Below are 26,754 nucleotides of genomic sequence, written 5' to 3'. Positions count from 1 at the left end.
TCATATATGAATTTAGTAGTTGCCCATGTTTATTCATATTGGCAGAATCCTTTAATGTAGTGTTAAATAGACTCCTTTGACACACTTATTCTGATAAAAATGATGAAGTAAAAAAGGCTGAAAAATAAAGCAAAATAATGAGCAAAATAATGAGTAATTTGTGGGAAATGGTATAACAGGCCTGACTACACATTGGCTTTGTATACCCTAAGCTTTTGGTTTTCAGTATCTGTCAAGATTTACCTTCTACTTGGACTTTCCAGGTGGATTCCTGTAGTCACTCCAGGTCTCAAAAATTGTGCTTCTTATGTCCTCCATATCACAACTCCTTATAAATGGTGTTGTTTTTTTTTTCATAAAACAGACGCTTCCCATATAAAAAGTTTCTTAGAACAAAATAGATTTCAGAATCAAGGGAATTAGGTAAACTGTGCAATTACAAGAAAATACATGCTCCAATGCAACTGGAAAGCACCATATGGGACATTTCAGACTGCAACAGTCCTGCAAAAATCTACTTGTTGAAAGAAACAGACACTGCAAGGGCATTTAATCATCTCACTTTCTTATATAAAAGGAAATCCCTGAACTCCTTTAGAATATCAGCTTTGGATATAATTAGCCTGGTGACGATAATGTACTTCACAAAAAGTGGTCTTTTTTTTCTGAAAGATTTCAAGTATCCAAGAAACACATATATCAACAGATGTTAGCTCTTGCTGCTGTCACCCTGTGACTTCAGCAAAATAGAACTGCAGAACAGTTTTGCCTTAGCTACCTTGAAAAGTGTGAAAGGTAAATAACAAGGCCAAGCAAATGCCTTTAAGACATGTCAGGAAGTTTAGTTTATGGAAAATGTTGTGATCCTTCTATTCACGTGTTGTGCTTTTGGGCATCCAAATGCTGTGCAGGTACAACAGTTCTTTGAAATCTTAGTTCAGAATATGAACTATGGTGGTAAGACCTAACTGGTGACAAATCCATCCTAACTTGTACTTAACTGGTACTGGAGGAAGCCCCCAGCACAGGCACAGGCTTAGGCTTGTTGACAAGAGCTTTACTTCATTTGATGCAAAATTTGCCCTAATGTGACTGCTGTCATTTATGATGTAGTTACCAGAACAATTACATCCACATTAGGGGTGGCTAATGTACCTGCAAGGAAATCCCAACGTACTCATTACCTAAAGCTCATCCAGCCAATATAACCTGAAGTCTAAAATTTCTATTACATTTTTTTTCTGTGGTAAACAGAAGCTTGCATGCTTGCTAATACATTTCAGTGGCTGAACATAAAAGGGAATTTGCAAAACCAGTGTCGACTGCCTGGATCCCCCTTTTCAGGTGTGAAATGTGAATCTAAAGCATATGAGCAGCTACAGCAATGGCAGCTTGTTACACAATGACTGTCTTTGTTAAAAGAGCAAGCCAGTCTTACTAGAACCTGAAATTTTGCCATCTATATGACTTTAATCAAACTAGCAGATGTTAATCAGCTGGCATTGCTTTGTTCACATAGAGTGTTATATGCTGCTTCTGTGGAAAAGGACTTAAAAGAGAAAGCAAAGCACAGATGTCCTAAGCTCTAAACCCTGGGACCAGATGATGAACTAAACTGGAGCTGCTTGTGTGAATACCCCTTACAAAACGTTCAGAAATGAATGAATGTTTTTCCTTTCTGCTTCTCACACGAGCTGTGCTGTTGTGTGATTACTGTCATAACATCATCCCACTCAAAACTCAAGTCTTTGTCCGAAGTGTATTTTTTTGTTTCTAAGCAGGACATTTTCATTTTTTTTTACCAGTATGAGTAAATCTGCACACATCCTTGGAAGCCAATAAATATTATTTTAATCAAGGGAGTAATGCTGCCTGACCTCTGTTATTCATTAGGACTCTTTTCCTACTATGAAGCTTTAAAAAAACAGCTAGAAATTTAACTACACTTCAGCACTGAAGCTAAAATAAATGTTGGCTAATATTTTTGGCTTGTTTTGGAAAAATGCAATCTGTGTGACTGAGTGAGACGTTATTTTAACAATACTGGTAATTTGCTCTGGCAGAATGATATGATCCTTTTCTGCTGTTTTCTAATTTCTGTTTTTGAATTTTTTTATGCCATTACTTTTTGTTATATAAGAAAAAGGAGATTCAACTTTGTCACGATTAAAGAGTCCTGACTCAGCACAGCACATGCAAGCCGTTTCAGTTCAAGTGTTCAAACTCATTAATTATGTCAAGACTAGGCTAGTTCACTTCATGCTCACAAAGGAGAAAAAAATTGGAGTAATCATGGATAGAAAGGTAACATCTCTAAAGAATGCATTTGTATAACAGCTGAAAGGGGGATTGCTCGTTTGACAGTTCCTATGATAGAGTGGAGAATGGTTGGGGGTGTAGACTGAGATCATGATTTCAGTTAAAGCACGATGTCCATGGGTGTTCACTGATTCAGCCATAGTGATGGTATCTGGCAGACCTCAGCATTAGCAGTTCTGTTGAGCAAGAATCCAACTTTAAAATGCTCCTTCTTAATAAGATCCAGAATTGGTTCTAACTGGGAAACACTGCACAGCCTCCGGAGAAAGAGATTTAGGGCTATTCCAGGCACCTTCAGACAAGAAGTACAGATGGGAAGGGCAGTATAGAATGTAGTGGGCATTTGGGCCGTGACCGGGACAGAACCCACAGGGCCGTGTCAGCACATTTCCAAACTCAACCTAAGTTTTATGAATATGTGGAAATATTAGGAGAGTCTTAGAGTGCTGTAACTTGAATGAACATTAGGTCGTATCTTTCAGTGTATTGTAGGAACCTATTCTATATCACATTTGATATCAGCTTTAGTATTTGATCCACTATAAAGAGAAAGAATATGCTCGTCCTCCTTAGCAAAGAGAAACAAAGACCAATTTAGTGCTAACGATGCCTAATATTTTAGACTTCATGTAAAAGCTCAGATTTTGACAGAATCTGTGGCTGAAGTTGTCCCAGAAGAGGTGACAGCAGGGACTCCTGAGATGTGATGGACAGCCAGTGTTGATCAGCATATCATCCCGTATGCTTTAGCACAACACAGTCAAATCTGAATCAGATTGGTTTGGTGAATTCAGGTACAGCCTCTTGAAACATCCTGATAAATGATGAAAGTAGCTAGTAAATTTTGTTCTATCTTTGCTTAGCAAATTTGATGGATACCCTGTAGCTGCTGTGTAACCATAGATATCACAAGAACATCCAGTTCTCTTAGGCCATAAGAACCGAGAACATCCCTTCTGAAAGTCATATCACTGTAGCTTTACAAAGTTTCTCGTGGAATGCTCAGAGAGCAAAAAATTAGCTGATTTGTCTTGCTGAGTTTACTCTTCTGTCCTGAGCTCCGCAGCACCACTGTTTAGCAAAAACATTCAGCATTGCTGGGGTGTCTAACACTGACGTTCTGCAACTTGATTAATAATTACACTATCCAAATTCAAGGATTGGATGTTGCTGGGAAGGCATCCTTTTGATCCAGATTTGAGACAAAAAGTTGTTGCTACACTGGCACAGTTATTTTTGGAGGTTGCCATTCTTACTGAATTGTCCAACAACCAAAGGAGCAGATGAATCAAGTTCTTTTGTTTGCATATTTATGGTTTAATGTCATTTATGGTAGTGAAGCATTTGACTTGTCAAACTAAATGGAAAATTCACAGGAGTTCCAGCTCTTCCTGTGGTTCTGCCTGTACAGTATGAACAACTTGGTGCAAACCACGGCGAACCGCCACTAGTCACTTCTCATTATAGAGAGCAGACATTTAAGATGTAAAAATCCTACATCTTGTGGTGCTGTCTGGAAAGCAGAAACTGTGATTCGTGAGACAATCTTGACAAAAACTGAAAATTGTGGAATATACCACTCCTAGAGAGTTCAGGAGAACAATGAAAAACTGAGAAGTTTGTAACCCTCCAGTCTCTAAATCTGGCTCTTCTCTGTCTTGGATCAAGGGAAGGGAAAGAAAAAGGGAAAGAGAAAGGAAAAGAAGAATTAGGAAGGGAAAGGGGGAAGGGAAGGGAGATTAAAAAAAGGGAAGGAGAAAAGGAAAAAAAAAGGAAAAGAAAAGAAAACAAAAAAAGCAAAGCAAAACAAAGGAAAAAGAAGAGGGGAGGCGAAGAGAGGGGCAGAGAGGAGAGGAGAAGAATATGTATCTTTTATTTGCATCATAATGAAGATTTTTGTTCCTTCCTGAGTATGTTTTAATTAAAATATCCTAATTTCTCTGTTGTTTATATGCATTCATTTTATCAGTTTTAGAATACAAATAATTACTGAAACTAGAGTAACCTCCCGAAATGAAATGTGAACTGTGGATAAATAAACCAGTTGATTTATGTCCTTTCTTTGCAATACACGCAAACACATTTTCCTCCATTATTTTTACATAAGTAGTTTAGACCCAGTCCTATTTTTTATGAAAATCTACAGGACTGACCTGAAAGTTATTTTGAGATCATTAAACAAACTTGAGTAACAGGGTATTTTTATCAAAACAGTACAAACAAAATTCCTTTGAATTTTGAATTGATTATTTAAATCAGAGGGGAAAAAAAAAAAGAAACACTTGCAAGAAAGAAAACATTTTAGAAATTCCTTACTCCTTCTCTTCAGTAGTGAGACCATTAGCCATAATAGTTACGAGCACGTTTCAGTGAATTAGACATGCATTTTTATTCACAAGACTTGATTGTCTTTTTCTACTCACTTTTTATATTCGCTTTTGTACCCATTGTAGTTCATACTAGAGTCCATGGAAAAGTCTATACAAAAAATAGTGTAAATCAAGTACAACAATCTCTGGAGCAACAGAAATTTTGCCGACTTTTCTTGTTAAGATGATTTTCAACATTTTCAGCATTTTCTGGCATTTACTGTGTTTGCTTTGTTGAATTGCCTTCATCCCAGCTACATTTTTTTAAAAGATCTTTTTCCTGTTTGGTTCTCTTTGTTCTTCATTGTTTGGGCTGATGCCTAGAAACCCAACAGGAAAGATCCTGCAGGGGTCTGACCCTACTTTCTGACAAAGACCATGCACGTTCATATATGCTGCAATAATCATTGTTCTTTCACAATGAATTCTGCTGAAATAATAAAAGAGACAAAAAAAAAGAAAAATTAAAAACAATATCCCATATAATAATCATGAGAATGAATCACCAGGGGAATTAGAAGCAGACATTTCACAGAATCAACATAGATATTAGAAATTTGAAAAGGCAAATGAGATATTCACATGCAGAGCAGAGAAGCGAAGCTGCAGTGCAGTCAGTCCTTAGGAGAGTTGAAATGATTTAATCCAGAGCTGTTCCTATGGTAATCTTGAATATGTAACAAATCTCTGTAACCAGTTACACAGTGAATCAACAGCTGGTGATGGATTAATGTACTATTTCTCAACGTTTATTCCAAGCCATTGCTGTTCATTTTTTGCAAACTGGAAACTAACACATTCAGATAATCACAGAATCATAGAATTGTAGAATGGTTTGGGTTGGAAGGGACCTTTAAAATATCTAATTCCAATCTCCTGTCATAGGCAGAGTTGCCACCCACTGGAATGGGCTGCCCAGGTCCACATCCGCCGTGGCCTTAAACACCTCCAGGAGTGGGGCAACCTGTTCCAGTGCCTCACCACCCTCTTGGTTAAAAATTTCCATCTAGCATCTAAATTAAATCTACCCGCTTTTAGTTAAAAGCCATTCCCCCTTGTCCTATCACTATTAGATCATGTAAAAGGTTGGTCTCCCTCCTGCTTATGATATTCCTTTAAGTACTGGAAAGCTGCAATGATGTCTCTCTGGAACCTTCTCCCAGCTGAGCAAGCCCTACTCCCTCAACCTTTCTTCATAGGAGAGTTGCTCCAGCCCTCTAATCATCTTCATGGCCCTCCTCTGGACTACAATATTGCTTTCCCAGAAAATATCTGGATAATTGAAATCCCTCAGCAAGATGAGAGCCTGTGAATGCAACACTGCTTGCAGCAGAAGCAAGAAAGCCTTATTAACAGACTCCCTTTGATCAGGTGGCCTGTAGTAGACTGCAACCACCAGATATCCTTTATTTGTTCAGACCCTAATTTTAACCCTCAGGCTTTCAACCTGGTCATGGATGTTTTTCAGAGGCAGCTCTTCACTGTCTATCCAGTTCTGAAGTTAGAGGGCAACTCCCCCATCCCATCCCTCCTGCCTTGTGTATTTCTTCTAAAAAACTTGTAGCCCTCAATCATAGCATCCCAGTTGTGCAATGTCTACGCAGTAGCAATCAGGTAATCGTTTTCTACTTGCACCGTGGTTTCCAGCTTGTCCTGCCTGTTCCCTATGCAGTGTGCATTAGTGTGGAGGCACAGTAGTTGGCTATTGGTTGTGTTACTTTCTTGGAGGAGGTCTCCCAAATTAACCAAGACAAATCTGAGGTTTCCTCCTGGTGCTTCCTAAAGTGACACTGTTCCCAGGCTCTTCTCTGTAACTTAGAATTACATCTCTTTCCTGTATCAAATCCAGCGTAAAGCTTTGGTACTCATCCCAGCCAGCTTGCTGCCCAGTGTATTCTTGCTCCTTCTGGTCAGTTGTATCCTATCTGACATCAGCATGCCCAGTCTATCAAAGGTGCTTGCAGGACCATAGTACCTGAAACCCTGAGCATAACAATATCTATGCAGCCACTCATTCAACTGGTCTGTTCTCTTCCTTCTGCCTTGGTCCTGGTCTCAGACTGGGAGGATCAAGGAGAACAGTACCTATACTCCTCATCCCTTCAACATCCTCCCACGGGATGTTAAGTCTTTTAAAATATTTTTTAATTTCCATGTTGCAACCTTATGTGACACAGCTTGAAGGACAAGGAACAGATAGTGTTCCTCTGGCTTTATCAGATCTGTTAAGCTCTTCTTGATATCCAGAATGCTGGTCCCTGGCAGGCTAAAAACCTCTCTGGGGAGATTATATGGGTGGCAAATGGGTGCCTCAGTGCCTCCCAGCATGGAGTCCCCATAGGAATATTCTATGATAACTTGTAGAATGAACACATACATATTACTCCATGCTATGTTCGAAAAGCATCCTACATTTATGGTATTAAGTAAGATTGTTCACAAAGCCTATCTTATCATATTAGCAATTTCATACATCCCTCTTAAGAGTAACGTGAGTTTGTGTAGGGTGAAATTACACCTACTTGTGAAGAGAATGAAGTTCCTCAGCAGTTTTCTCACTCACATGGTATTAAACTTGCTATTCTGAAACCTGACATATTATGGATTAGAAATGTAGATTTATTTCTCTACATAAAGAATTGCCATTGTTTTTGGCAGCAGCCTACTTCATGCAAGAGTATCTACTATATAGCCTTCTTTCTTGACATCTACCTAGAGCAGAGCAGAAGTGTCATTTCTATGTTTACAATGGTGGATATTTGGGCTAGGAAAGATGATGGGGGAAAGACTTTTCTCTAACCAAATGTAAGCCAGCTATGCCAAAATTAGATTGAGAAGGAAGATAGCACGTGGAAAATTGCAGCAATTAAGGCACGGTATTTTAGTGCAAGTCCAAGATGATAGCCGGAGTGCAGTGACATTTATCAATAGTTACAACATAGTTTCAACAACAACAAAAGAGCAACAATCTGCTCTCTGCCCTTGGCATGATAATTTGCCTTTTACGTTCTGCATTTTCATATATTAGTTTGGAAATCAGAGGACCAAAACAATCAATCAGCAACAGATGTTCCATACAATCAGCATGGTACGTGAATTCAGTTAGCATGCAAATTGTCATCCCTTGGCTATTCATGTGGACTGCTGGGAAAGCAGGCAGCCTGCTTTGCAAAAATAGATGGAAGGAGTATGATTAAAATGTCTGGATTCAATCACATGTTTAATCGCCATCCCCTTTTTAATCTCAGATACAGTGACTGGTAGCTATTATGACAAAAATTTGAAAATGTGCATGACACACAGTGGCACTCAGGAACCTGATAGGTGGTCTGTACTTGATCAAAGTGATCAAAGCTTTTTCCTCTGTTTCCCCTTGTTCCACCTCACCACAATAACATTAAATGTAAAAAATATGATTTATATGGGGTTGTGCTATACTCTTTTTTTTTTTTTTTTTTTTTTTAAGCTAGAGTGTTAAAAATTGCATCTCAGTTTTTCAATGAAATCAGTAAATTATGAATTACCACTCCTTAAAATAAGAACAGATGACTGTGCTATCTTTTAGAAATGGATTCTCAGAGATAAAACAGGGGAATAGATATCTGCAAATACTTTATCACTGCTTCCCCTGCGTTAACACAGGGTAGTAAAATCCTAAGAAAAGTTTTGATGTGTTCCAAAAAAAGCCTATTCAAATTCTCAAACTTAAGGGTCAGATAACAGTAATTCTTGCGTTATTTTGGCACGTTCTAGCTGTGGATATGTGCCAGAAGGTCAGAGAAAAGTAGTAGAAAATATTATAATCTCAATTTCCTTTTTAAAATATAAGAGATTGTTCAGTTAGAATATTTGGCTAAGGTATTTATTGTTTATTCAATGAACTGACATGCCAAAAAAGAGCAGACTCTGAGGAATAGGAGGGTGAGTAAAATTTCCACAATCTAAGTGCTTGCTCGTGTGAAGAGTTCCACTGGTTTCAGAGGGACTATTTTTGTGCATTGCATAATCTAGCTCGAAAGTAACCCAATTGACTTGAGAAGGAAAACGAAGACTTTCAGGACACTTTAAACTGGGGATCACCATAAATGGCAACATGTCAAGTAAAGGGAAATCCTCTGATGGGGTATTCTGAGGATCAGATATAGTACAATTGGGTAATGATGAAGAAATAAAAGAAAATTTGAAAGGAGATTCTAAACTGAGAAGATTTACAAACATGGCAAGCTAGCAGAATCTAAGACTAGGGAAATTAGCAACCTGGCCAAAAGGGATAAAATAGTATCTGACTTGGGAACATGCAAGCTATGAAAGCACAGGAAGAAGGAATCACACAATTAATACCAGAAACCTATGAAGCAGAAATGCCAGTAAAGAGAACTGAGCAGAGAGGTGGCTCCTCATCTGCTCTAAGCTTCAGTTGGGAACATGAGATCATGACAGACCACATTCAGAAATCTGCACAGAAGGGAGAAGTATGAGGACTCACAGTTTTGAGGAACAAATGGAGCCTGAGATGATCGTTTTTCAGAGTTGTATCCCAGCCTTTATCTATCAGCTCTGACCTTTCCTGGTATAACGGGTTTAACTTTCTGAGGAAGGTGTGTGATTTTGGAGAGTTAAACCTTTCAGCCTGTGACAAATAGTACATCCAGTTCCCATGTCCTTTCAGTGTGCCTCTAGCTATGACAACCCAATCTCTCTCTGGAGTACCAAAACAGTACCTTTCCACTACAGATCATAAGTTGTGGAAAATGTGAAATATTGGGAAAAGAGATAGCAAGTTAACAAATAGAGAACAACGACGCTACCTGCTTTTACAGCTAATGTGTTATAAAAAGACAACATTTGCCCCTGTCTTGTAGCAACTCTGCTAGCAGTGGGAGGATCATGCTGTTTCTTAGAAATGAAAGGCTGTATCTGAGCCATTTAGGTTGAGAAGAAACACCGAGTGCCATAACAACAAGGGTAGCATATGCCAGTGGATCAGATGCAATTTGTATATTTTAACATTGAAACATTCTGTCCTGATTAAAGCTTAATCGGCCAAAACACTGACTGCAGACTTCTTGGCTACAGTGAACACAAATATTTAAAATGAACGGCTCTTGATTAAAACAGTGAATGCGTACCACGGCTAACACTGCTAATATTTAAACATAAAGGGAAGGAATGAAAATATAGAAAGTTCCCAAGTTGCCCAAACAGAACCACTGTGAAAGTGACTCTGAAGTTGGTCACTTTACGTTATGAAATTATTATTATCATTTTATTAAGACAAAGAGAAATTGAGTGACTGTTATTTCTGGTTTTAAATTGGACTTGGCTGTCCAGCTGGCCTTGTTGCTATTGAAAACAATATCTAAACTTCCTTTTCACCCCATTGTTTGTAAGACAGCTCTTGATTCCCCAGTACTACAGGGCATTGAGCTCCAGAATGAAACTAAAGGAAATTTCATTTTGCTGCTGGCAAGATGACCAGGAGAAAAAGGTTCACTTCCATATTGTTACATGGCTCCTCCAGACACAGCTTTTAAAAGTTTTATATTGCTCATTTGCTTCCATGAACAGCCGCTTACTAGTCCTTCCTTAGTAGAGGACATTTTGGAGAAGATGATGGAAGATGGAGGCAGGAGCAAGCAGAAGACTAGATAGCTGTCACTCACAAAAACTGTCCCAGTTTTCAGTTCTTTCTATTTGTCATGGTTTTATGACACCATTCTGTTCCATCTGTGTTTGAGTTAGCAGCCTTTTTTTTCCTAGAAGTCTTATGGGGGACTTTGCAATTCCCCCCACAGACCCAGAAAATGATGGAACATGCATTCTGGCTGGGGCTTATTCATAAGAATGAGTTGTAGTATTAATTTTGGATGAAATTTCCCATCCTTCTTTTTCCAGAAGAACTGCCCATTTCATAGGAGCAGGTCTCATGTTCCAACAGTTCCCCGATGTACAGAGTTATGTGACTGATAGATCTGAAGCATCAAAACCCCTGGACTTACTCTCTTAGCACCAGAATTAAAAGGTGAACTTGTCCAGTCATAGATGTAGTAGATGAAAGGCAAAAATTGCTGGGTATTTCATGAAAAAGGCCTAATAGTGTAGAAGCATTGCAGCCTAGAAAGTATTGTAGCCTTCTGAATCTAAGGCACTAGGTCTTTATTCCAGTTGTTAATCCTTTCATTTGATTACATGTGAATTGCTCACAGAACGCGAAGCGTATACAATAGCAGTCAGGCTATGGGAATATAAAACAATTCCTCCCTCCACTGGGTCAAGGAATGCTTCTGCCAGATTCAAAAAGTTTTTTTGGATGGTCATGTATTACTGTTAGTGGTGTTTCGAGTTTGAGTAGAAGATGAGGAGGAATTAAATACTCATTTATGCAGTAAGAAAAATTGGAGAGTAGGCAAAAATTCTGCATGGTCCAGGAATTTGCATATGCATTTTAAAATAGATTTAAAAACCAAACCAAACAAAAATCAGTAAAAACCCCAACTTCCTCTAAAGTTTCCAAGGCCTAATTCTGTCATTTTCATTGTTCAAAAGAATTTAAAATAAAAGATGTTAACCCATACTCCATTGTTACATTATAATGGCAACAACACATTTTCAAAGCAGTGAGTTTCTAATGGGACTTCAGTATCACCCTGGACTTGTAAAGATTTTTTGAGTAACCATTTCGTCTCCAAAAATACAACCCAAAACCTTTGTAGACAGGAACTTTCTGTAAAAGTCATATTTGACAACCATTGAACCAAAAAAATGTTTTGCAATGAGAAACTACCATCTGTTTACTATATTAAATACTCAGATCTGTGTGTTTTTTATTAGAATTTTTTCCTTTAACAAGGCAAGTGGAAGAGCTCGCATATAGTACAAACACTTTTACTGCACAAATGTGTACAGCATGCAGTGTAGAAATAGCATGACATTTGGGAAGATTGCAAATTCTCTCTCTGGGTGCAGGTCACAGACAAGAAATATTATATTTGATTCACTGCTGTAGCCGTGGATGTAAAGCTAACTTATCAGAGAGAGGATAACATATTTTCATATCAGCTCTGGTACTTTTATTTGGCTACTGGCTCTAGTCCTGTTTAACATATTCATTAGTGAACTGGATTAGGGGGCAGAGCATAACTTCAGTGAATTTATAAATGACACAAAACTGGGCAGGGTGGCAGATACATCAGAGGGCTGTGCTGCTGTTCAGTTGGACCTGGAAAGGCTGGAGAAATGGTTTAGCAGGAACTTCATGAAATTCACAGAATCACAGAATTGTAGGGATTGAAAGGGACCTCCAGAGTCCAGCCCCCCTGCCAAAGCAGGTTCCCTACACCAGGTCACACAGGTAGGCATCCAGGCAGGTCTTGAACATCTCCAGAGAAGGAGACTCCACCACCTCCCTGGGCAGCCTGTTCCAGTGCTCCGTCACCTCACTGTAAAGAAGTTCTTGCGCACGTTTGTGCAGAACTTCCTATGCTGCAGTTTCTGGCTGTTTCCCCTCGTCCTGTCCCCACACACTGCTGAAAAGAGTCTGGCCTCGCCACTCTGCACCCACACTTTAGGTATTTATACACCTGGATCAGGTCCCCTCTCAGTCATCTTTTCTCAAGGCTGAACAGACCCAGTTCACTCAGCCTTTCTTCATAGGAGAGATGCTCCAGGCCCTTCACCATCTTTGTGGCCCTCCGCTGGACTCTTTCCAAGAGATCCCTGTTTTTTTTGTACTGGGGAGCCCAGAACTGGACGCAGTACTCCAGATGAGGCCTTACCAGGGCAGAGTAGAGGGGGAGGATCACCTCCCTCGACTTGCTGCCATGCTCTTTTTAATGCACCCCAGGATGCCATTGGCCTTTTTGGCCACAAGGGCACACTGCTGGCTCATGGCCAACCTGTCATCCACCAGGACACCCTGGTCCCTCTCCTCAGAGCTCCTCTCCAGCAGCTCATCCCCCAGTCTGTACCGGTGCATGCAATTATTCCTCCCTAGATGCAAGACTCTACACTTGCTTTTGTTAAACCTCATCTGGTTTCTTACTGCTCAGCTCTCCAGCTTCTCCAAATTCAGCAAGAAGTCTGCACTTGGGAGGAACAATCCCAAGTACCAGGACATGCTGAGGGCATCCAGCTGGAAAGCAGCTCTGCTGAAAAGGCTCTGGTGTCCTGATGGACACCAAGTTAAACACAAGCCAACAGTGTGCCTGTGCTGCAAAGAGGGCAAATGGTATAGTGGGCTGCATTAGGAGGAGCACTGCCACCAGGTCACGGCAAAGAGGATAGAGCCAGGCTAGGTTCAGTGGTGCCCAGTGCCAGTATAAGAGAAAATGGGCATGAACTGGAACATGGGAGGCTCTATCTGAGCATTAGGAAGCATTTCTATTTTGCTCAGGTGGCACAGGTTGCCCAGAGGCTGCGGAGATGCCTCCTTAGATGTCTTCAAAAGCTACCTGAATGTGGTCAATTCAAAAGCAAAAACAAAAAATAAAACAATGAAAATAAAGAAAAAAGAAAGGAGAGGAGAGGATGGAAGAGGGAAATAGTTACATTTCAGTCTTCTAAGAATAACTTCGGAGTAGCTGGTGACAGAATATATTGAATCTGGATTTGAGGCCAAATTCTCTGCTGCACTAAGTGAATGAAACTTGATTGATGACACTAGAGCACTAATCACTTCAGCTGGCAGGGGGAACAGGCCTTTATCCTGTGGGATTCTTTTAACAAGTCATATATGATGTGGATTGATAAAGTGAATTAAAATTCTTAAAGACATCAGCCATTTTAATTCATATCTTCGTAACATTTAAGAACCTATGAATCTTGTCCCGTGGAGAAGTAGGACTATTACTGGGTCTCTATTTAATATTACATGTTAAGAAGTGTTCAAGAGAAGGTATGAGCATTGAGTTGCAATTTATTTACTATAAGACATATTTCTAACAAGGCTTTTGAAAAGATCCTTCTGCCAACAGCTCTTTATCCTTGCTAGAGGTTCTTAGCATGTTGTGTCACATTTCAGAATTATCTCACATTTCCTCCTCTTTCCTTGCTTTAGGCCACCAAATCCCAACTAACAAGATGCTTTACTAGAGAAACATAATGATGTTAGAGAGGAGGCATGGCACAGAGCCCAAGCTAATATTCTTTGCTGTGTTTATTATTATGGGCTCTGTTCCAGCACTGCTGGGGTGGTTGGTGTGGGAGGGACGAGGAAGAAGAAAATGGAAACAAACTGATGTTGGGTATAGTGTGGGAATGGGGCAAGAAAAGAGGTGTATGATGCTGGATGGAGGGATGCAGATGAGGAGGATCCATCTTCAAAGGCATAATGAGGTTGACATAACAATCTTGAATACTGGGACAGAGTTGGATGAAGTGAAAATCAGCAACTGTGAAGCTTCAAACAGTTATCTATATTCATTTGGCATCTGAATTAAAGAGGTAAGAAAATGAAGCAATGCAATGACACTTTGAACTTTCTCACAGTATGTAAATGAACACTTTTTTTTTTTTTTTTTAATTATGAGAGCAGATTACAGTTATTTGGCTAAAACCTGTATCTTGATAAATCCTGACAGATCTGAATTGCTGTGGTTCTGGCATTGCATAGGGGAAACTAAAGTGGAAGGGTAGTTCATGTCACTGGAAGCAGCAAAGAGTTAGTGATGATCATGGAGATGATGTGGATCCTAAATCCAGGATCCTATGATACCACGGGCAGTGTTTTACTTCTACGCTGGCTGTTCTTGCTCTGAAGGAAGCCGTTACACTTCTGGCAAGGCATGGGACCAATTTGTCCTAGCACAACAGATCACCTAGCTGTCCAGAGCAGAATAGATGTCTAGAAGATGTGCAGGGCATTTGTTGTGCAGTGCTGATTTCCTTTGTGTTGTCAGTAGGTGGTAAGAATTACAGCAGATCAGATTTTCTGCTGTAGAAAAGAGCTGGCACATAGCAATTACAAATAAAGGGAACACAGAAGTTAAGAGTAAGATCTCTTTGAAGCCTCCTTAAAGTGCAATTTTCAGCTGCAGATTCAGACTTGGACATTGACTTTATTGTTGCCTATTCTGCAGTTACTCTTGCATCCAACAGCTGGGGCAGCCATAAGCAAACACACAGCATGGGGTGAGAGCTAATGTTAGCTGATGAAAACCATTGCTGGGGATCAGAACAACTGACAGAATCTGTCTTGCTCTTCTCTACAGTCACTCTCTCACCATTTACAGGAGAAAATCTGCTGTGTCCTCGAAGACTCAAAGACACGTTGGATCTTTACTCTCCACTGCAGTGGTCAGAGACCTCTGTGTTCTCATCAGCTCAGTTCAAACAACATTAATTGTTGGCGTAGCAGAAGAGGAAAGGAAATTTCACATTTTTATTTCTTTGTTCTGTCCACCAGAGTAATTAGAGAATAACTGTGCTTAATGAGGTTAAGATAAGAGGCTTTGATACTCATCTGCCATCACGGTATCAAAGATAATATTTACTCAAGTGGGATTTATATTTTTCTTATCTCTCAATACATCTCGTCAGCATCGTGTATGTCACACTCCCTTGCTGTGCTCTGCGCATATGTCGTCTTTCTCTTTTTCTTCCTGGCTGTTTTTGAAGAGTCTTGTCCAGACTTCTTTCAGCCCTGATAATGTGTTAACTATACAGAGTTGCACTTTGGAAAAAGAGCTCCCCTCAAACTATGTTTCTATTATTCCAAATCCAGAAAAGAGAATGTAGTGAGCATCCTTCTAGGTTTCTCTCATTCTACTGGATTGCCCTCCCATACATTACATCTGGACAAAAAGCTACCTCCTAACACCAGCTTTAAATCTTAGTTGCATATATTGTCTTTGACCAATGTATTTCTCAGGCTCTCTGAACTTGAAGAAGTTGAATATCTTCAAAATCCAATGCATGATATTATTATTATCCAAACAAGGCTAGCTTAGTGGCTGATATTTTAGACTGCATATTTCTGCTTTAAATATGTTCACAAGAGTATTATCAATCCCAAAGTACTGGAAAATCCTGTCTTCATTCAGAGTCAAACAGATTTGATGCCAAACATTCAATATTTGTGATGCAAAATCCCATAAGATTTAAAAAAAAAAACAACAAAGTTTCTCCACCTGTTTGTTCCTGATCTTTTAAAGTTATACTTGGAGTACATCTCTGAGATAGTCTTCAAATCCAGAAATTTTTTGAAGTGATTGTAGCTTTTAAAATAAAGTTGAGAGTATCAAATGTTTGTCTGACCTAGGGGCACTATAAAACACAACACACACCGTCAAGAAGCAAGAAAAAAATACAAAAGTTGGCAACTGCATTGCAAATCAAAATGTTAGCTTAATTGCTTTTGAACAGGGAAGAAGTTAATTAGTCTAATTATCAGCTTTTATTCATTAGTAACTGAGTATTTATGCACTTAGAGTATCCTTACTTTAAGTAAAGGCAGTTTAAATAATGATTAAGTGCTTTTTCCAGTTCATAAAGCCTATGTTTTCTGATGATGGTCTAATATTAGGGACTTTTTTTCTCTTTTGTCCTGGACTGAAATGTATGTTGGAATCTTGTGTAATCATTTTTCAACTTGCTGCAAAATAGGTATTTTCATTACAAGTCCTCAGAAAGCACAAAGAAAAAACTGTTAATTGGTGTTGACTTTTTTTGTTGTTGTTGTTGCTAAAAATCTCTATTAAGTAATAAAACACAGTTCAAAGAAACAACTTGATACCATTTTGTCTGGTCACATGTTGCATCTCTGGCCATCTCTTTCTTTGTACATTCACTGTACATTCTCAATCAATTATCTTGTTTATAGTGCAGTCAAAAGAACTGTACTGCTTCTTTCTGAATGTTTAAAAAATGTGTAAAGACGTGCTCCGAACAGGGATTTAAGTGGAAAACATTAACTAATTGATCTGTTAAACATTTCCTCCTCAATTCCCCTTAGTCTGGAGACTGAAGGGAAAATCAGCATTTTTATGATGTACTGAATGAGCCATTTGGCAAATGTGACTCTAAATCTGTACCTGCAAAATGGAAGGAACCCAGTGCTGCACTGCTGCTGATTTATATCATGACTCTACGTATAGCAAGGGCTTCTTACTGCAAAGCAGGGCTGTGATCTCTGCTTGATGTTCCAAAAATCTGTTTCATCAGGATGTCTGTTGAGTCAATCAGTCTCCCTTTTTGCTTGTCCTTGTAGTTTAGACACAGTTCTACTTGCACAATTTGTGCCTGTATCAGAACGAAAGTTTGCAGTAAACTCAATCTGCCAATGAACAAATAGATATACAGACTCATATGGATGCACGCTTCTCAGCAGATACCTCTGACTTATCATGAATTGTCAGGGACTCCCAGAGAAACCTACAGAAAGCTGGCTTAGCACATGCACACATTTTCCCAGTTGTGGAATGACTTCACTGAATAACGACCAGAGGACATTGGATTTACCACCACTCACAGTGGGTTATAACACTGTGGTTGCTGGATGATTTGTGAAATGCAGCAAATCTACCTACTGATGGACCTACTCTGGTTGTTAAGCTGCAAAACCATCTGCTTCCAGCATGCCAGTCCTTTTCTCATTACCAAGGCTCCTTGTACAGAGATCAATGGCCATGTCCTTGTACAGCTTCCCCAGCAACCTGCATCTTGAATCAGTACATCTGACTGGGATGTGAATAGAATGGTGACACAAAGATATTTTCAGTACCTCAAGTTTTTCTAGCAATCTCCTGCTGATAACCACGCTTGTATCATCTTTGAGTGTGTGTACAGTTATACCAGCATAAATGCAGGCATACAACTGTAATGTTTTCCTCTTTTGGGAACTTGGCACCAGACCAAATCATGCTCCTAATTAAATGATCAGGAAAAAATCAAAGTGCTGGAGAACTTGCACTACTGCTAAGATAACCTTCTACAAATGTCTGCACTGTTGCTTCCCTTGTTGTGAAGTTTTTCGTGTGTGCATGTGACAAAGCAAAGGAAATAAGTCTGAATTTAGCAAAAACAAAGGTTTGTGTTTCTTCTTGCACCTGATTAACAGCATCTGTTTAAAGCCTTGACTTAACTCAGTTGGTACGATTTGTTTTTTGTGCATGGAAATTCAAAGTATTTGCTGTAACAGGTGTTGGTACAGGGCAAATAGCATCTCAGCATTGAAAAGCATTATTTTTCTGTGATTATTTGGTTAGCCTTGAGTTTTGTTATGCTAGTTTTTGGTGGGTACATTTCACTTTCATTCTGTTCCCATCAAGCAAACACGTTCAAAGCTGAACAAGAAAAAACCTGAACCCATCTTCAATTTTTCTAAATTTCAAGTTTTCTACATAGAGAAAATTATTTTCTTTAGGGGAAGGATATTGTTGCATATTAAGCTGCTCTGAGACTCCCGCATTATAATTTCCTACACAGAATTCCTCCTTTCTTGTATTATGTTCTGCCATACACACAGTTGTATTCACTGTTACTGAAAGACTTCAGTACTGAAAGACTTCATTGGGTACTGTGACTGCAGCAGAATGGCCTGTTCTGCTCTTCCTAAAATATATCTTGGATCACTTTGAAGTGATCATGCAATCAAAAATAGATGTACTTACCCTGTGCTTGCAGATTTTTCCACTGAAAAGGAAAAATACTGCTGCATGTGTGCATACTCAGTCAGAGACCAAACAGCCTGGCTGATGTTTTGAGAACCCTTATGGTAAATAGTTGCTATTTTTAAACAAGGTTGGCCTTCATACACACTAATGAATTTCCAAAGAGAACCCATTATGAGCTCTGCCAAAGCTTTCCAGTGTCCTCCAGTTTCTTCCTGAATCACCTCCAACTCTGCTGATGTGGTCTACTTTACACCTTGTAGCAGCATCACTTTCTCTCTTATTCATTGCTGATCACGAGACTATCAATGAAGTAAAACCATCAGACCTGCATGCTGATATCTAAGTACTTTAAAAATATTTTTTACTTCATATAGCTGAAAGTGTTGGGAATTTCCAAGATAATCCATTTAAAAAGATTGCGCTCGACTAGGCAGGGATCACTAGCCAAGTATCAAGACTGTAGCCAGTAAAACTGAACACCCATTCCTCTTTCTGCTCTCCAGAGATGCTGCCCTATCCATCCCATGGAAGTTCCATGACAGAAGTAATCAGTTAAACTGGTAGTGAGGACTTCAGAAAAAAACAACAAACTTATATTAATAATCCTGTTTGCTTCAGCTCATTTCCTTTGAGGTCAGAAGTTACTAAGTGATCCAAGGAACTGGATTAGACAGCCTTTAAAGGTTTAAAGGTTCCCAAAATTTCTGAAATCAGGTCAGCTTCAGGCTGTTTTCAGTCACAAAAAAACACAAACAAAACCCAGCGACTACAAAACAGGAATGACTTGCGACTCCTGTCGAGACAATTATCTGAGGATGGCAGGAGGATGAATTTCAAAACAGAGATAGTAAAAAACATTTATTTTATTTTATTTTACTTTAATAGTCTTTCCATTTTCGCTCGGGATCCTAAACCTAAAAGAAGCTACCAGAATAACAAAAGAGTGAGGTAAGTTCCTGGCCAGGTTTTAGGTTCAAATTTTCTCCTTATATGGCTAAAGCTTATTAAACCACACATCTGTCTTTAGGTAATGGGGACATAAAGTGTACACTGAATGCTGACAAAGCCAGGTTAGTTTATTTTCACAGAATATTTGAGACTGCTCTTGCTTGTACGGAAATGTCAGCGAGTACCCATACTGAACGTTTGATTCTTCCCTTCTTTTTTCCTTAAAATTAAAGCAATTGAAAGGTCTGCCTTCCAGATTCTTTAATATTACTAGACTGAAGAAACAGGCCAAAAATTTATATTGTTCACTATTCTGAATATCAAGGCAGGCAATATTTATCACCTGATGTATTTGTTATTCTGCCCATCTGCTCTTGCACATATAAAATGGCCGTAAAAATCAAACAAATTCTCCAAGGTGAATGGAAGATTTTAAAACTGGTTTATTTTCACACACATTTAAAAAATATATTTACTTCCAAAGTTCCAAATACAAAAAATCCTGCTTAAAATGTAGTCTCCAAAAACACAGCTGGCAAGGTAGCAATGACAAGCAGATTAAAGTGGGAATAAATGTTACAATAAGATTAAATATTACATAAGAGGGGGGAAAAGTATCTTAAAGTGTCAAAATACCTGCCAAGTACCAGAGTATCCTTCGGCTATGTTGAATTTGAACAATTTCCCATTGTATCACATCATCCATTTCTAGGCCACCTATAATTTTTAAGTTGGCTTGTTAAGTAAAGCACAAAACAACAACTCAATAAAATTGAGTAATTCCCTGGAAACATTTTTCAGTTCCTTCCCTCTTCCTTTCCTTTCAATGCTTTCTTTTAGAAAACAGGGAAATGAAATAAATTTAGGACCATATTTTCCTTCAGAGCAGCAAGCTGTAAATACCAGGTCTTAAAGACCTGTCACCTGCATCTTTTTTTTTTTTAAGGTTCAGAGAATTATATTTACCACAGACATTGAAAAAAAAAGAATCACTGCAGAGCATTAAACCCATAGGACTTAAAAAATGGTCTGTGTAGAGGGTTGAACACTGAAATATTTATTACCAAAACTCGACATCTACTAAAATATTTTTTTGTTGTTGTTGGTTTCAACCATCATTCAAAATTTATGGTGGTCACAAGGATGATTTCTGTGGGTGATTCCTCTGACTACTTCCACCCTGCAGGGAGTCCTGTGGGTCTCTATGTATTATCACATACACAGCACCAGAGGGACTCCCAGGGCACAGAGAATGTCAATATCCCATCAGGGCTTCCCAGCTCCTGAGCACTACTCTTGCTCTGCATGGAAACATGAACATAAGAATCACACAGAATCACAGAATGATTACTCAAGATACTCAAAACACAATTAATATAGATGTGTAGCACTTCGAATAATTTTTAAAATATTTAGAAATGAGACAGAGACTATAAAATTTATTGTTTGTGATTTCCCTCCTGGTTATAGGCTCCCTTTAGGTACTGAAAGGCTGCAACGACATCACCCTGCACCTTTTCTCTAGGCTGAACAAGCCCAGCTCCCTCAGCCTGTCTTTGTAGGGGAGGTGCTCCAGCCTCCATCTTTGTGGCTCTCCTCTGAACCCTCTCTAACAGCTCCCTGTCTTTCTTGTACTGGAGGCTCCAGACCTGGACACAGTACTCCTGATGGGGCCTCACAAGAGCAGAGTAGAGGGGGACAATCACCTCCCTGTCCCTGCTGGCCACCCCTCTTCTGATGGAACCCAGGATACCATTTGCTTTCTGAGCTGCAAGAGCACACTACTGGCTCGTGTTAAGCTTTTCATCCATCAAGACCTCCAGGTCCTTCTCCACAGGGCTGCTCTCAAGGACCGCTCCTTCCAGTCTGTATGGATGCCTGGGATTCCTCTGGCCTAAGTGCAAAACCCTGCACTTTGCCATGTAGAACCTCATCAGGTTCACCCGGGCCCACCTTTCAAGCCTGTTGAGATCCCTCTGAATGGCATCCCTTCCTCCTACTGTGTCAACCGCACCACTCAGCTTGGTGTCATCAAGAAACTTGCTGAGGGTGCACTCAATTCTGCCATCGATACAATTGATAAAGATGTTAAAGAGCACTGGTCCTGAGACAGACTCCTGGGGGATGCTGGTGTTACCGGCCTCCACCTGGACATAGAGCCATTGATGATCACCCTCTGTCTGGGAGCTTTCAACTCGTTTCTTATCCATCAAGTGGCCCACCCATCAAATCCACATCCCTCCAATTTGGAGATAAGGATGTGGTGCGGACCATGTTAAAGGCCTTGCTCAAGTCCAGGTAAATGACATCGGTCACCTTTCCCTTGTCCACTGATGCTGTCACTCCATCATAGAAGGCCACCAAATTGGTCAAGCATGACCTTTCTCTGGTGAAGCCATGCTGGCTGTCTCGGATCACACACTCATTCCTCATGTGATCAAGCATGTTATCCAGGAGGATCTGTTCCATGATCTTCCCAGGCACAGAGGTGAGACTCACAGATCTGTAGTTTCCAGTGTCCTCCTTGCTCCCTTTCTTGTAAATGGCAGTGATGTGACCCTTCCTCCAGTCATCCGGGACCTCACCTGACAGCCACAACTTTTCAAATATGATGGAGAGCATCTTGGCAACCACCTCAGCCAGCTCCTTCAGAACCTTGGGATGCACACCATCCAGCCCCATAGACTTGTACACATTCAGTCTCATGAGGTGGTCTCGGACTTGGCAGGGGCTTGGCTCAGAGCTGTGAAAGCCTCTGCAATACAGCTGGGATGCGTGTTGAGCATGGAACTGGAAGAATGTTGCCTGCCAGCAAAACAGACTCCTTGTATGCCATTCTAAGGTGGCTTCTGCCTGCTGAGCTGCTATCTGCCTGTCATTTCATACATGCCTAAGTGAGATATGAGTGCTCAGGAGGGACTAGAAGGAAAAGGAAGGTTGCAGGCTTCAAGAGACTTCCCAGGCATGAGGTGTGGCATTTCTCCTTGGTTTTTGTTGCTCTGCGTACCTGCTGTGCGTGTGCACCTAGCATGGCAAGCAGAGATAGAGATGGAAAACTGTTCTGTTAAAGGAGCAACTCACTGTGGTTGTCTAATAGTACTTCTTGTTTCCGCAGAGCTTCCCTGTCATTGCTCATGGCCTCTGCACCTTCATGGCATATCCTGAGCACCAGCAGTGACTCCACATGTCCAGCCTTATGATGAATGCTCTGCAGAGTAGTATGTAAAGATGAAATGAGTGACATGAGATGAAAAAGGACAAATACCCATTCTCTAGAAAAGGCTAACAAGGGGACTGTCTATGTATGTGTGATGCTGCAAGTTCAAGAGCACAGTCACATCTCACCTTCAGCCCTGCAAGCTCAGCTGTAGCAGTGTTAGCATGCTAAGTGGGTGTGTGGGAGTGGGGGTATCAGCTAACAGAGAAAACCTACATCCATGCAATCCTTCACTGCACTGGAATGGAAAAAACTGAGAACAGCTTGCTTTGTTGAAGACATAACTGCTGTACACCTTCATTGCTGAAACCAGTCTGAAAGGAATAAGCAAGGTTTTTACTAATGCTGCCTCTGCCACCATTGTTTTTTTTTTTGTTTGTTTTTTTTTAATAACTCCACCTTCTTTCTTCTTCTAGTGCTTGCTGCAACTTTTAAACACAGGCAAAGACTGAACCCATAGGAAAACATCACCTAGAAAGCACAGTTGTCCTATCAACTCAATCAATATAGTAAGGAGTGTTTTTGGAAATTTTAAAATCCTACATTCTTATTTCTCTGCTCTAGAAAAGAATCTCCAAAGATTGCACTCGTATCTTTGGCATCATTAATTTTGGTTCTTCACTGAAAGCCAGACAAGTTGTTTGTATATGCATTAATGTTGCCAAACACTGAAGTTAAATAAAATCTAAATCTGCTCCAGTCTGTGGTTCACTGATGAGAAATGTACAGTCTCAAACTATACCTGTCTTCTGGAGTATTATATTCTTTTTCCAATGGTGCTAACTTGTTTAAACCTACAGTATTGACCAGGAGAAACTATAGCTTGGTGTTCAGATGGGGAGGAGATGAGTGTCCTTCCAGTTCATGCTGATGTTTCTGGAAGAAAAAAAATCTTCTCTACTTAAGCTTAAAAGGAGAAAGTGCTGAAGTGTTGAAAAATACATTGCTTCATATTTCATAGAAGTGTAGTGTAGCAACGACACAATTTTGTCAATCAATATATTTTTCATAAACACTGTAGTTTTAAGGAAAAAAATAATTTTTAGGATAAATAAGCGACAAAACAAGTTTTTTTTTTTTAAATAAAAACATGGGATGTAATTGAGTTCAAACAAAATCTGAATTCCTTTTCTAATGTGAAATGAAACACTTTCGGGAAATGGTTATTATTATTACTTTTAAACCCTCTTAAAAAGACTGGCCAGATACTCTCTATATTCTCAGTATTTGAATACTGCCATCAAAGTGGAAAGATGGACCCTTATTAAATGGAGCTTAATTGAGAAAGGTTAACATTTCAAAATATGAAAATAAATCCTGTTTTAAGAACTGGTGACCTAAGGTGGATTCAAATTAAGCAATACAGGACATATTAATTATATATAAAATACAGTAATCTGAGGAAAAAATATTAGACTTAACATAGACAATTCTTCTCAATAAAATACATGTCTTACATTAAAACAAAAATGTGATTCTAAGCACTAGTCACCATAGATAATGAATATGAATTTACTTTTATTTGGTTGAGCCATTCAAAAGTAATATCACTTGCATTGGCTGAGGAGAAGATTAATGTTCATACAGACATTTGGTTTCTTATAGATCCATAAGCATTTAATATTCTTTTGGCTTGTTTTGGGAATATGTACTATTGTTTGTCGCATATAGAGCAAAGGAATCTGAATATGAGCTTTACCTCTGGAGTTAAAGTTCAGGAGGAAAATGGAATTGGGAGTTTTAGTAGAGAACACTGGTGCTGTAATACTTTCTAAAACTGCAAATGCAATTTTTAATTCTTGGATGGACTTCCCATGTTATGTTAAAGCAATTTACCCCCACGCACCATGCTCTTTATTGTCACTTGATGCATCCTTATTACTTCTCCAGGTATTAAAGGGGTACGATATGTTTTCATTTCATTAATCTTCTCTCAGGGGGCAGTGATGAGTTCATCCAACTCTCCGCTCTCAAGACTGAAAATTCTTTTCAATTAAAAAAATCATCTCCACAGATGGTACTGGCATTAGCAGCAGCCTATTCTGTCTACAACAACAAATATTGAGATATTTCAGGAATTACCCTATAAATCACTGGACATGGAATGATCTCCAGGATTTGAAAAAAAAAAAAAAAAAAAAAAAGAAAAAAGAAAACCGCAACCAGAAGTTAAGATTATGAGAACCTGGCCCATATGGTTTATTGTCTCGTCAATGTATCAGTTTCATCACTGTGTCTGGACAATTTAATTGCATGTTAAGGTGAAATATAGTGAAAAATTTAACAAAGCTATTAACTGTAAATATGTTACCCAAAACATCAGGATCACAAAGGTGATAATAGAAATGGTTTAAACTCAGGGAAAAAGCTCTGTTAAAGGGGATTAAAGAGACCATTTATGAATAGGATGGATTTCTTCCAACCCCCTATGTGCAGAAAGCATGCAGTGCGTGAATAATTCATCCAGAAATTCTATCGTGAAGTTGTATCAGTTTCCACAGTAAAACCTGGCTGTAGAGGAGGAAAATACATCAACATCTGTGACAGGCCCTATGAAGAGACAGTTGCAAAGCCTTTCAGGCACCAGGAGCAAACCAAAATATAATAAATTCACCGAGTGTCAAATTTGTGTCGGCTGAATAGTGACACCATATGTCTGGGTTGCTGTGTCACTGCGGGCTGCCCCACAACAGCAGCCCCTGCACCTCCCATTCTCACCCCACCCCAAAGACACCCCCACAGCTTCATAAAGCACACCTTGGCAGGAGAAGTGCTTTAGCTACCGTTTTCCACCCCCAAGATGGATAGAGACCCACTTGATATATGCGATGCCTGACTGCTCCTTTAAATCAGAGCTCGACCATGTATTTCTATCTCCATCTCCTTCTAGGTGAAACGGTCACTTCCAGTCCAAGGCAAATCCTCTAATTTATTGTGTGATGAAACAGAGGCATCTGGGCCTGAAAAGATGGTTAGCATTCCAGGAGAGACAGGCTTTTCTCAGCCTGAGGGGCATGAAACAAACCTTAAAGCTTTAGCTGGAACTGGCTGACAGGGCTGGTGGCAAAGCTTCGCTGCCCTGCATGAGGCTCCCTCTTGGATGCAATCATCTTCCCTGCAGCGAATAAAGACAATAAATTCTGGTCTGGTGCTTGTGCCCCAGAAAAAGGTGCTGACTGCACTGTTCCTACTGTCTGATCCCCGCTGGCAACTGCCAGACAAATAAAACAAGGGAAAGAGAAGGGGCGGGAAGTGGGGGAAACACTAAGTTTTATGCTGTTAAGTTGGGTTTGTTCAACAGAAAAAGAAAGGGCTAAAGAGAGAGGACTCAGTGTTTCCCTGGACAATCTGTGCTAGCAGGTGAAATCAATCCAGATGACATATATACTGAAACCCTTGAAAAAGCACCTGAACTTCTCTCAAGTTGTTCTACAAATTGTCTCAGAAGCAGCCAGCTTGCATTCTGTTTCAGAAAGCTCTCTTTTTGTCAGCAAAAGCCTCCCCATTTCAGCGCTGTGCCTGTGGTTGCTTACGCCAGAGCCCCCTTGCCTTAGCTGGTACCTTTAACAATTCTGTGTTACATAAAGCTCCATTTAAAAACTGAAGGTAAAACATTTTCTGACCCGTGTGAAGATGATGAGAAAATAGACTGCTACTTACTGTGTCACAGCTAGCATATTATCCAATATGGTGACAGAGACAGATGAGAGCCCTTAAGAGAATATCAAGGAGCTATTAACCTCCCTTGTTAAGCAGAAGAATATCAAATGAACATAAAATGAGCCCAGTTAGAATCACAATTTTGGATTTAGCAAATTCAAACAAGTGTGAATGTATGCAGGAGAGAAGAAAAACCTTGCAGGAAACTTTATTGCCCAGCAAAATCCTGCATTTTTGACACCTGGTCATTGGAAATAATCCCTAAATACACTTGCTGTGGAGAAGGGGGAGCAAAGTCAGTAGAAAAAAGCAAAAAGAAGCAACTACGAGAACAAGTGAAATCCACTGTGGGTTGTTCAGTTACAGACATCTATCTGTCATCATTGCTTTTATGAACATCAGAATCAATGACCAGTCTGTCAATAGCAGGAGGGGAAAATGAAACCGTGTCTTTAAAATAGAGGGGAAATATATCGCACATTTATCTGTGGGCTGTCAAACTCACACGCATATGGAAAACGAAAATCAAATTGCCCTCTAAGCAGATCGTAAGTGGGGAGGATAAAATCGTACCGGAATTGTTTTGGTTTGTACATTTTACTAATTTAACTTTTGGAGACAGGCATACAAA

The sequence above is a fragment of the Centrocercus urophasianus genome, unplaced genomic scaffold (genome assembly GCF_019232065.1).
Source record: "Centrocercus urophasianus isolate 14NV4802_14NV808 unplaced genomic scaffold, USGS_Curo_1.0 seq_11, whole genome shotgun sequence".
NCBI classification, from domain to species: domain Eukaryota; kingdom Metazoa; phylum Chordata; class Aves; order Galliformes; family Phasianidae; genus Centrocercus; species Centrocercus urophasianus.
Note: the sequence above shows the minus strand (reverse complement) of the source record.